Source organism: Barbus barbus (genome assembly GCF_936440315.1).
Source record: "Barbus barbus genome assembly, chromosome: 35".
NCBI classification, from domain to species: Eukaryota; Metazoa; Chordata; class Actinopteri; order Cypriniformes; family Cyprinidae; genus Barbus; species Barbus barbus.
This window is the reverse complement of record NC_136763.1, coordinates 12,123,349-12,136,817: the sequence shown is the minus strand read 5'-3', so window position 1 is coordinate 12,136,817 and position 13,469 is coordinate 12,123,349.

Genomic DNA, 13,469 nt, shown 5'->3' with positions numbered 1-13,469 from the left:
TGGGGCATCATTCATCCCATGTCCATGCCGAGTCTGGCAACTGCAGCCAGGCCGAGATATTTCTTCCAGCCTGCTGGACCTGGGCCATTGTCGGGCCAAACCGTTTTGGCTACCAGGTATACTGTCTGGTTCTTGTTTCTTTCCGTTTTTCAAACTAGGTGGAACAATGCTGAAAAATAAATACATAGTTGACAACGCTTTACAGGCAGATAGCATAGCCTACAATAATTAATTAGCCTAAAAAAATTGCATAGACTTTGGTTTATTGGCAAATCAATGTTTTTGACATTGATTAAATATTTTCTGAAATATGGAGACATGACATGACATTTACCTGGGTCTTTTCTCCTTTTACACTCCATTTAATCTCATTCACTTCAACAGATTTAGATATGAAAGACATCTCATTTGTGTCTCATTTTGTTTTTTTTGTTTCTTTTCTGCAGGCAACTGGTATCCAGAGGCTCGAAACACAAATGTTTTTGCAGATGATCCATCTAAAGGTTAGCAATCAGATCAAATTGTAAGAATGTGTCACTGCAAAATTCTACCAATATACACTCTAAAAATGGCTGGGTTAAAAATAACCCAATTGGCAACCCAACGCTGGGTAAATATTGGACAGAGCACATATTGGGTTAAAGTAACCCAGCATGCTGGTTTACACATTTTAACCCAGCAGGCTAAGTTGTGGAGAAAACCCAAGATATAGTAATTTTTACCATTTATGTGTTTGCATTTTTGTGTTTCTGGGTTATTCTTGCTGGGTAATCTTATAATGTTGCCTATGCTTATACAGATTATATAGACTGTTAAAAATGATTTTCTTCTTTTTTCAGCAAATGCAAAAATCACAGAAATACAGTTGCAATAAATAAGAAAATTAGTTCTGAATGACACGTCCCTTTAACTGATTGACTATTACAATTTGACATGTTTAACTATTTAAATACACAGTGAAATGACATTGACAATTAAAATGTAAAAAGAGGATGCAAAATCATTTTGTTTGGGAATAACAGTTAAAACCCATGGACCAGGTATGATGAACAAAGACCAGGTGTCAGATTGCGATTAATTAAAGAAATTTACTTAAGAAATAGTTTGCGGTTTAATCCGCAGAAGTCAGCTTTAACACTCGCAATGGAGTTCGTAGGCCGTTTCAAAAACACCAGCAATTATACCCTAACAGAGGTTGCTAATTGCGTTAATGCATAAGTCATCAAAATTCTGATTGGTTCTAAAACCTAACTTAGACAATTTTCACATATGGGCGCAAGCTTGAAGCTTATCTTCTGATGACTATTTTAGTGACAAGTGATCAGAGGTCCGACGCAATACGCTCTACAGAAGCTGAATATGCTATACTGATTGGCTGAAAGGTGTGCTTTCAAACTGTGTGATCAATAGGACGTTCCAGTCAGTATAATCACCGTTTTATATTAATATGCTGGTTATGGAAACACATGTTTCATGTCACATGGTCACAGGAACACAGATATGTGAGATCACACTGGCACACAGAAAACTGTCTGACAAATCATGCAGGTACTGGGTTACTCCGAAGCTTTAAAATAGTCCATATATAAACACTTTTGTATAGGTGTACCAAAGTGATTGAGGACAAGTCAAAAACAGGATTTGGAAAATGAGTATATGATGTATTCGCTGATTATATTCTGTACATTCTGAACACAGTTACAAGGTGCAGCTTTAACTACAGCATGAAACAAATTTATAAGTGTGTTTAAGTTACGCGAGGGTTAGTTGATTATCACAGACAATCAATTATATGTCAAATCTGTAAAATGCATAATAAACATGAACTTACCGTTAAACGTCTCGATAAGACTGCACTCGGCTAGTTTTACGGTATCTATGTGCTTTTCTGACAAGAAAAATACATTTTGAATTATATTACTTACCAAAAACCTTTATTTACGTATGTAAAAAGACTTCATAAACCACACAAGCATCAATCGCGCGCGCGCTTTGAAATGTATCCAGGCCCTGAGACGTCGATTCCTTTCCGGGAGTCACTTTGTTCAAGAATTGATTAACCGGTTTATTTGAACCGGATCGTGGGTTCTTTTAGACCTGCGGTCCGACGACATTGTGCATAGTTTGTATGTGATTTACATGTCAATATGGACAATTGCAGGCATTTACATTACAGCAGAAAGTCGAATTCACTTATTTTAACTCATTTGACTCACTTTGTTAAATTCGCTTTTCAGTGACAGAAACGACTCTTTCCTCTATTTTCACATATTTCAGCCTTCTGTGACTGTCTTATACTTATTAAAACTGTATTAATCTGTCGTCTCACACCTTAACACGACTATGCGAGTAACGTTACATGGCCGTCTGAGGTAAACCGTTCGTCATTTAACATAACTAATGTTGACCTGTAGAAGTTTAACAATACTGTTGCAGCAAAAAAAGTTATAATTCTGCCAATTTAAAATAATTATTAATGAAAACATTATACAAACTTACCTTAAAACCGTTGAAACCAATGGTCTGGAAAATTGAAACTACCCAACAGTGTTTAAAATGTGATGAAATGACCCAACAAAATGACCCAGACTCAGCCCAGTATTTTGGGTGTAAAAAATAACCCAGCATTTTTTAGAGTGTACTTCTTATGAAATCAGATTAAACACATTGGAGAACTGACGATACTCTAAAAATAATCTTTTCACCAAAATACTTTTTAATTCAATGCACAACATTGCATAATATTTAGTTACAGCAACGACATACACTCTAAAAAATGCTGAGTTAAATACAACCCAGCCCTGGGTAAAATATGGACGAACCTGGTTGGGTGCCCAGAAGGTTGAAAACAACCCAGCATGTGTTCTGTCCAATATTTACCCAGGTTGTATTTAACCCTGCATTTTCTTAGATTGTAGCATTGTCTCTGCTGGTTTTCATTATTGTTTTATTTTATTATTCAAGGATAAAAAAAAAAAGTAGTGCCATAATACCTTTACAGTATGTTTCCATAAGGTTCCATAAGGAACTGCAACTGTTTCAGATGCCTTATAAAGAGGCTTGTGATCATTAACCTTGTACTAGATTCCTCCCTCTTCCGGACTTGTTGCGTTGTCAACTTTTAATCGCTGTGACCCTTCCGTCTTTGACCTGATCCATTTCACTAAAATCCATTACACAATCCCTTGTCAAAAATCCTATTGGAATTTCAGTTTATCCTTTAGGATCTTATTGGATTTAGAATTCTATAGGACATTCCGATTGATTTTAATGGAATTTGACTTTGTCCTATAGGATCTTATTGGATTCTTAGAATCCTATAGGACATTCTGATTGATTTTAATGGAATTTCACTTTGTCCTATATGATTTTATTTGATTCTTAGAATCCTAGACTTTGTTGTTTTATTTAATGGGATTAAAATGTTTCCTGTACAATCTTTTATTGATTGTATCAAATTGAACATTGTGAAAGCATTTGAAGTCACAACGGCGTCATAACACTGACCCTACACCTAAACCTACCCAAGAATCTTTCTGCTATTTCTACTATTTTACTGAAGTTGCGCATGCGCTGTGAGGGGGAAACAGGGGAAATGAATCCTCCCCAGTCCGAACTTTGCGTGCTTGGTATTAAGAAACGCCTCATGTATTTTCAAGATACTGCTGGCTTGACTGCAGTTAATAAAGTTAGCAGGCTAACTGCTATCTCGTGTTTGTTCCTAACAGAAACGGTTGTTCTGACTGGTTTGCCTAATTGATCAATCCTGCATTGAGAGAGGTTAGGACTGCCTACCTTATTAACATACAGACACAGAAATAAATAAATGTAAAAATACATAAATAAATGGAGTATAACACAAATGGTACAAAAATAGTACAATTAAAAATTATACTTTTAACAATTTATTCATTCATGTATTTAATTATTTATTCATTCATTTATGTATTTATTCATTTATTTATTTATACTTAAGTAATTTCTCTTCCTCCATATCGATGTGCAATACCATTCTTAAATAATTAATAGGGTATGTAAACTTAAGTTGCGTTTCTTTATCTTACAGGCTACATCAAAACTAAATTCAGCACAGAACCACGTGTAATTAAGAAGGCCATCTCCGAGAAATGTGCAGATGAATGCAAGATATCAAAAAGGTGCCACAGCAATTGTGTGAGAGGCATTGATTGGTTCAGGATGTGTTTTAGATGTTTGTTTAAAATATATATCATATATATATATATTTGTGCTCTCAAACGATTAATCGCGATTAACAATTTATTTACATGTGTGTGTACTGCGTATATTTATTATGTATATATATATAAATGTATATTATAAATAATATACATTACATGAATTAACATATGCGTGCAAATACATGCAAATATTTTCAAAATATATACATGCATGTGTGTGTATTCATATATAATCATATATAATAAATATACATAGTATGCACACATGTTATGTAAACAAAAACTTTTATTTTGGATGCAATTAATCGTTTAACAGCACTAATTTATGTATATAATATTATTGTTTTGTCTTTTTGTTAAAGCCTGTAATATAATCTAGTGAATATTAAAAGAAAATAAATAAAAATAAACTAATAGTGAAAATTCAATAATAAAGTAATTCAAGTTATGAAGGTAGAAAGAAATAAAAATACAAATAAAACAACAGAACACTATTGATTTGTCTTTTATTTAATCAATCCATTTTCAGTGCCTTAGAATTTTTTTGCACTAATGCTGTGTTGCATAAATCCCCTCCCATGTTGTTTATAATGTTACTGCAGGTTGCATTTCTCCTCGTGGCAGACGGTATCTGTCAATGACAGCCATATCATCAAGCATATCCAGAGGATTCTGATGCTGCCTGATGAAGGCATTTATAGTACATAGTGTACTCTGTGGTTGTCTCTGTCTTTGTCTTCGCCTTTCTCTTTGCCTCACTCTCAGCTGGAAAACTCGCTGTAGTGCAGCCATGATTTTCTCTGCAAGACTACTGAAGTGTGAACTTTATATACTGTCCTAAAATTGCTCACAGGAACCATATGATTAAAGTTTTTCAGGCTGTGATAATATTGACATATCACACACTGATTGTCATCTATTTCACTAATTGCAGAAGGCCCCACTTGAAGAAACTGAATCACAGATTTTAGAAATTACATTAATTACTCTTCCCTGAATTTATTCTCTTATGTTCATCATGGTCAAAGGTTGTGCTTTTATAAATATATATGGAGAGTCCATTTATATACAGCAGTGCTGATAAAGAACGTGCACATTAAACATTTTTAACATCTGCACCTATATGGATAGGCTAATAGATAGGCCCTAATACTATATTGCCACACACTCCCTCAAGACTTAGGCTGTAGTAAAAGATATACCCCTCTTTTCACAGACAAAGCTTAAGCCTAGTCCAGACTAAAATGTAAGTCTGAGCTTGTTCAAATGAAGAACACTTGCACTGACTGATCTTAAAACATATCAGTGCCTTTGTTTCGTCTCAAGATGGACACCAGTAATGTTTTTTTTCTACGGCACATTTATAAAAAAATTACTTAAATCTAATTGAAGTATGGCCTAATCCTGGCCCTGTCTGTGAAACTAGCCCATAGGGCTTGCATGCATATATATTTTTTTTTTTTTGTAAAGGTACTACAAGTAGCCATTTCAATTTCAAACACTTATACTAAGAGTTCTTCTGCTTTATAGTATTTCATTGAGCCTTAGGCTTTGAGTGGATTAACAAACATCAAAACGTTGACTGTAGACAGTTTTTATTGATTCAAGTTTGTAGTTTGTTCCCCAGGATCTGCAAAAGACATTGCAAAATGTGATGAGTGTACATATGGAAAATAATATTTCATGTTGCACAACATATTATATTAAAACATAATTATTCATGATTAAACAACATTGAACAATGTTACCTGACGCATCTGGCAAGATAATGGGCACTGAAATGGAGGGCCTTGCAAATCTCATCTCCTCCAGTGAAAGTCTCCTCTCTTCCAAAGCCAGCTTGGCCTTCTTGAGTTCAATGATTTGCTTCTGAAAGTTGTTGCTCATCTCATTGGCCTCTTTAAGACATTTATGTCTTTTAGAACATGTAGTTTCTCTCGCTCCAGTTGTACTAAGTCCTGACTACAACCACAGACATTCTCAAATCGCTGAGGTGTTGTGGCTGTAGCCTGAACAATTGAAGATAGAGGCTGGGGCATGGATGGACTGTTGGGAGGAGTGGGAGATGGTAGGTGTCTGTCAATAGGAGGTGAACCTGATTGCTCTTGTGAACATGATGGACCTGGCTCAGGTTCAGGTTGACGCAACCCTACTCCTCCACAGAGGTCAATACCACCACAAATCCCATCTGAGGCAGTTGTTCCAAGAATTGACAGTGCCTTTTCTTCTTCTGCTGTAAGAAGGGGGGCGTCATTAGGCCCACCACCTGTTTTATTAATTATTGTCCTCTGCAGTGCCCTTTTTCTTTTAGCTAGGCTTGAATAGCCCTGCCACTTCTTCCTGACCTCCTTCCCTGATCTTTTAATGCCCCTTGTTGCAGTAAGTTTTGTAGCAATATCGTCCCAGATTTTTTGTTTTTCTCTATTTGTATGACTGCCCTTAAACCTGCTGAAAATTATATGTTTTTACAGTGCAACATTTTCAGTTAATTTATTTTTTTAAACTTGCTCAAGAAGAAATTAAAGGACTTTTTATGTTATTCGAGTTGAATATACATTCACACAAGTAGAAGAAGAAACGGAAATCAAAAATTAGATAGATTGCTATAACAGCATGTGCAACAATGACGAGCCATTCTGCAACGTGACATTTCAGCACTTGACCAACGGATAGCGACTCCTAAGTAGCACGGCTACGTGCGACTGTGTTAAGTGCATTTTTGGGAAACACACGTGAAACAAGAACGAACCTTCGTAAAATGGCTCGTAGAAAACGCTCTTAAGCGCTAAGATCAATCAAAAATGAAGTACTGGTATTTCTGTTGATTAGATTAAATAATTAAGGCATCATGCAAGAGGCTTTAGCACACAGTCAGATACAGGATGTGGCAGAAAAGAGATGAAAACCAGTAATCCTCTGTAAACACTTCCTTTTACCCAAACTGGTTTTGTAACTGCATTATGTTTAAGCCCAGCTGCCCAAACCTCAGTCAATTTCATTTTTACAACCCCAGCCATTCATGTTAATTATATGCACATGTGTAAAAATTAGTTTCTTTATTAACATTAAGTGAAGTTATTTTATTTCATAATATTTAACCTTATTATATTAAAAGCTCTAAAATGTATTGGCAAGTTCTATGGTAAAGTGTTATGCATAACTGTTTTACAGCAGAACAGGTTTCAGCTTCTTTCCAGACTTGTATATATTTACTCTGCATGGTACTTTCACTTTTTAATGTTGATTGTTGAATTTTGTCACTTTTTTAATCTAACACTACCTTGATTATATAATAATTAACAGATCATTGCATCAAATATGCTGACATTTACAGTATAAACCAATATTCAGAACAGCAAATCTTCACATTTTATTTGTACAGTTTGCTCCTGTATTAGTTATTGTACTTTCACTTGTTAATGTTAATCACTAAGACTGGTGAATAAAACTGTATAAACTGACTGCAGACATACTGACACAAACTCAACTCTGAAGCAGGTTACTAGGCCGGAGATAACTATGTGACGCACTTACAGGGGTCTTTACCTCAGGCACCACTCTTAACTGATCTACACGGACTGTGGTGGATAAGAGCCTTAGCACAAGTCCAATAATTAGTCCCCTAAGCCACTAAACAGATCATCATATGGGTCACACAAGTGAGGAAATCCAGAGATTAAAACAGAAGAGGAGGGACGGGACAGAGCTTTGACCACAGAGGGTGACGAAATGGGCTGAAAAAAAGGCTCATCTGCAGAGATTTTGATGATATGGAAATGAAAATGATTTTAAGATAATGATAATTTTGATAGTGGCATGAAAATGACATTTTGTGGGCTAATACTCCTTATACCCACCCAAAACCTATATATTGTATGCCTTTCTTTCTTTCTTAGTTACTGTTACTCTTGCTGAGCTAAGTTTCCAAGGTCCTATACTTGATGACTTTCATCCAAGCTTATGTGGCACTAGAAATATTGAACTATAATGAGTATAGTATATTTAACATATAACACCACAGTAAGTACATATACTGGTGATGAATGTTTTGTTATCTTTGCTACGTGGTTGTATGGGAAATCTGCTGTTTACTTTTCAGGGACTGATTAGCTCAGAGGAGTATTATGAGCCGGAAGGCTTTAATTCAAATCCCACTCTTTGCTCATGCAGGACTTTTCACAGGATGACACAATATGACTGTGCCTGCTTTACTGATTCCTCCTTTCTGACTGATTGTGTGCAATGTATTGCATTTGCAGTGCCTAATGCACAAGCTGTAGTTGTATGAAAACCATTATTATTTATTACTTGAAAAGTGTGACGCCTCTCATTGCAATTACAATTTCATGAAACAATTGGTTTATTTTTGCAGTATTAAAACACACAGCAACTCCATTTGGTGAATCCTGTACTGCAGTCTCAAGTTATACTAATATGAAGAGCAGTTTCATTTATCAAATAGACTTTTACTAATTAATAAAACAATATTTTATTAACATATACACTTTTTATCGCATAATTAATTTGTGATGTTGTAAATTATGAACTTTAACTTTAAATTGTGTTACGTTTTAAATGGCTTTACCAGTCTATCTCAAAATATTTAGTGAGCTAAGTGACTGCTCCAAAAGACTAAGGTTTGCTACTCATTATCTCATTAAAGCAACAAAACCAATAAGCTACAAATTAACTTCGGCTTTATTCTACGACTAAAAAGACTCCATTCTGTAAATTAGTTTTCTTCTTATATCCCTGTAAAAAAATTTCCATCTATTTTAAAAATCAGTTGCTGCCATAAATCTTTAAAGTAATCATTTCAACTTTTTTTTAAAACTTATATAAAAGTTGAAATTGCTCAATTTATTTTGATGAATTAATTTTTTTAATTTTTAATTGAAACAAAAAGGTTGTCATTAATTACTGATCATATCATTTTTTACAGTGTATAGGTTTTGTATAGTCACTTTTAGTGTGATTATTACATTTACATTAATTTAGCAGACACTTTTATCCAAAGCGACTTACAAATGAGGACAATAGAAGCAATTAAAACCAACAAAACAGCAACAACATGCAAGTATCTCAGCTAGCCTAACGCAGTACACGTAGCAAGATTTTATATATATATATATATACTGTATACACTGAACAAAATTATAAACGCAACACTTTTGTTTTTGCCCCGGTTTTTCATGAGCTGAACTCAAAGATCTAAGACTTTTTCAATGTACACAAAAGGCCTACTTCTCTCAAATATTGTTCACAGATCTGTCTAAATCTGTGTTAGTGAGCACTTTTCCTTTGCCGAGATAATCCATTCACCTCACAGATGTGGCATATCAAGATGCTGATTAGACAGCATGATTATTGCACAGGTGTGCCTTAGGCTGGCCACAATAAAAGGCCACTGTAAAATGTGCAGTTTTACTGTATTGTGGGGGTCCACGGGGGTCTGAAAACCAGTCAGTATCTGGTGTGACCACCATTTTCCTCATGCAGTGTAACACATCTCCTTCGCATAGAGTTGATCAGGTTGTCCACTCCTCTTCAATGGCTGTGCGAAGTTGCTGGATATTGGCAGGAACTGGAACACGCTGTCTTATACGCCGATCCAGAGCATCCCAAACATGCTCAATGGGTGGCATGTCTGGTGAGTATGCTGGCCATGCAAGAACTGGGATGTTTTCAGCTTCCAAGAATTGTGTACAGATCCTTGCAACATGGGGCCGTGTATTATCATGCTGCAACATGAGGTGAGGGTCGTGGATGAATGGCACAACAATGGGCCTCAGGATCTCATCACAGTTTCTCTGTGCATTCAAAATGCTATCAATAAAATGCACCTGTGTTCGTTGTCCATAACATACGCCTGCCCATACCATAACCCTACCGCCACCATGGGCCACTCGATCCACAACGTTGACATCAGCAAACCGCTCACCCAGACGACGCCATACATGCTGTCTGCCATCTGCCTTGTACAATGAAAACCGTGATTCGTCCGTGAAGAGAACACCTCTCCAAAGTGCCAGCCGCCATCGAATGTGAGCATTTGCCCACTCAAGTCGGTTATGATGACGAACTGAAGGTCGAGACCCCGATGAGGATGACGAGCATGCAGATGAGCTTCCCTGAGACGGTTTCTGACAGTTTGTGTAGAAATTCTTTGGTTATTCAAACCGATTGTTACAGCAGCTGTCCGGGTGGCTGGTCTCAGACGATCTTGGAGGTGAAGATGCTGGATGTGGAGGTCCTGGGCTGGTGTGGTTACACGTGACCTGCGGTTGTGAGGCCGGTTGGATGTACTGCCAAATTCTCTGAAGCGTCTTTGGAGACGGCTTATAGTAGATAAATTAACATTCAATTCACAGGCAACAGCTCTGGTGGACATTCCTGCAGTCAGCATGCCAATTGCACGCTTCCTCAAAACTTGCAACATCTGTGGCATTGTGCTGTGTGATAAAACCAAGGTATGCTGTGTGATGGCTTTTATTGTGGCCAGCCTAAGGCACACCTGTGCAATAATCATTCTGTCTAATCAGCATGTTGATATGCCACATCTGTGAGGTGGATGGATTATCTCGGCAAAGGAGAAGTGCTCACTAACACAGATTTAGACAGATTTGTGAACAATATTTGAGAGAAATAGGCCTTTTGAGTACATAGAAAAAGTCTTAGATCTTTGAGTTCAGCTCATGAAAAATGGGGGCAAAAACAAAAGTGTTGCGTTTATAATTTTGTTCAGTGTATATATATATATATATATATATATATATATATATATATACACACTGTTAAAAATATATTGTAATTTTACAGGAAATTCCTGGCAACTAATTGCCATGAGTTTACAGCAAGTAATATACAGGTAATGTACTGTTATTTTAATACAATAAAGTATTGTATTTTTACAGCAGTGCTACTGTGATTATAGTAGCATTATTACAGTAAAATGCTGTAATTTAGTATAATTTACCGCAACTCAGTTGCCAGGAATTTCCTGTAATTTTACAGGAGAGAATTACAATATTGTAATTCAATATACTGTGTATCCTGTTATTTGTAAATGTTACAATGAAATACTGTTATTTTCCACAATTAAAACCAAAACAATGGCAACTTTTCTTTTTCTTTTTTTTATTATCACAATGTGCAACACCACATCTTACAAACTTATTTGATCTTTTTTTATTAATTAATATTAATATTAACCATTTGAAAAAATAAAAATAATAATCCTGACTGGAAATGGTTAATTCACATAAAATATTCTAATGTGAATAAAACCTTTTATGTGGATTGACTAGATATTTTGTTGAACGGATGTATTCGTATAAATTCTCATTTGTTGCAATTCTATCAGGTGTTTTAAGTTGCCCCTTACGTTTTAATCCCACAACTCATCTCCTGTCCATTTCTAATTCGCATAACAGAGCTGATGGAAACGCTTTCCAATTATAGTTTTTTTTTTTTTTGCCAAATTTTTACAAATGCGAAAAAATGCAAATGAATTGGATGGAAGCCTGTCTTTTGCCATCAATGCATGTATATGGAGTATATCAATGGAGTATATCATAGAGCCTAACAATACTGAACAAAAAGAAAGTGATTCATGGGATGTTCCACATGAGAATGATGGATCTAATTTCTTTATTAGTGTGTAAACAGTTTAAACATACCTTTGGACAAATTCAAGAGTGCTTTAGGCCTCTTTAGGATACTGCAAGTTGAACACATAGTAAGCAGCGAAGGTCGCTGCCACTCCATTCAAAAGATTGTTGTGGGGCCCCATCACAATCGTTCCTTCCATGGACATCATCCACTTGTCTGTGCTTAATGTCTCTCTTGAAATGCATTAACACAATATGATAACTAAAAGAGCACTACATAAAAACACACACATGCACGAGTGGTGGTTTTGGCATGATGGGCGAAAGTACCAATTTTATCAACTGGGAGACTTATGGTATATTGGCTGTGAGAAGTTATGGTATGGTTTTTGCTAATTTAGACTAGGCTTTTTATGGATGCAATAGGCTTATATTGAATTATAAGCCTTTCCTTTCTTCATTGGCACATATATCCATGTAACAACTATTAACAGGGCTTAAAACAAGGAAACTTTCTGTGCCTGAAATATGCAATAAAAAATAAAGTTCAGTGCGCCTCTAAAATAAAAAACATTTACCCGGCACAGTTGCGAAAAACCTTAAGCCCTGTAATAAACCTTAACGAAATAAGGGAAGAACATACCTTGCACAATTAAGCAAGGTGTGCTGGTAGGGTCTCTTTCTGGATATCAGCAGCTGTGGCAGAGGGCTAGGGAATAAAAAAAAAAAAACGTATTAACTTTACAAAATGTATTACCAGTTACACAACAAATACCAATTACAAATATATTATTATTTTAATATTCCATACAGTCTGGCTTTGAGACAAAGAAAATGGTCCACTCAACACTGAATAAAAAAAAAAAAAAAGGCTAATGTTTTTAATATACACTATATTGCCAAAAGTATTGGGTCACCCCCTTCTAATGAACAGGTTTGACTACTTTAGTAATTTCCATGAGTACAAATCTTAATGTTTAAGCATATAATGATATTCTAGGGAATTGTGTGCTTCTAATTTTATTGCAACAGTTTGGACAGGGCCCTTTTCTATTCTAACATGACAGTGTCTCTGTGTATAAGGCATGGTTCAAAAAGACATGATCGATTCAGTCAGTGTGGAAGAACTTGACTGGTCTGTAGAAAGCCAAGTCCTGATCCCAGCTGAACACCTCTGGTGTGACTTTATATGCTGTTTATTTTAGATACAGGCATCTTACCAGACACATGCTCTGCTCTTCCTCCCTGGTTCGCCAAGCACAAAGTAACATTATAACATCTGCTCACAGTTGTGGCTAATTTACAGATCAATAATCCGATTTTAATACGATTAAGACAATACTCTGATTAAGAGTCTACCATGTAAACAGAGATTTTTGATTACCTTAATCTGGCTAAAGTCGCTATCGAAGTAAACACAAATCGAATTAAGACGTGGAGTATTCCTATTTTAGTCGCATAATTGAAGTGCAGTACAGACATGTAAACACCTTAATCAAACTATTACTGTCGTGTAGGACTTTTCACCGCATTTTGTGACAATATACACACGGCAGGTCAACCGTTTGACGGCAAATAAAAGAGCTTCAACACCACCGTCATCTGTATGCACGTACAAATAATTAACTGCACTTGAAGCTTTCATAAAATTAAAAATGAA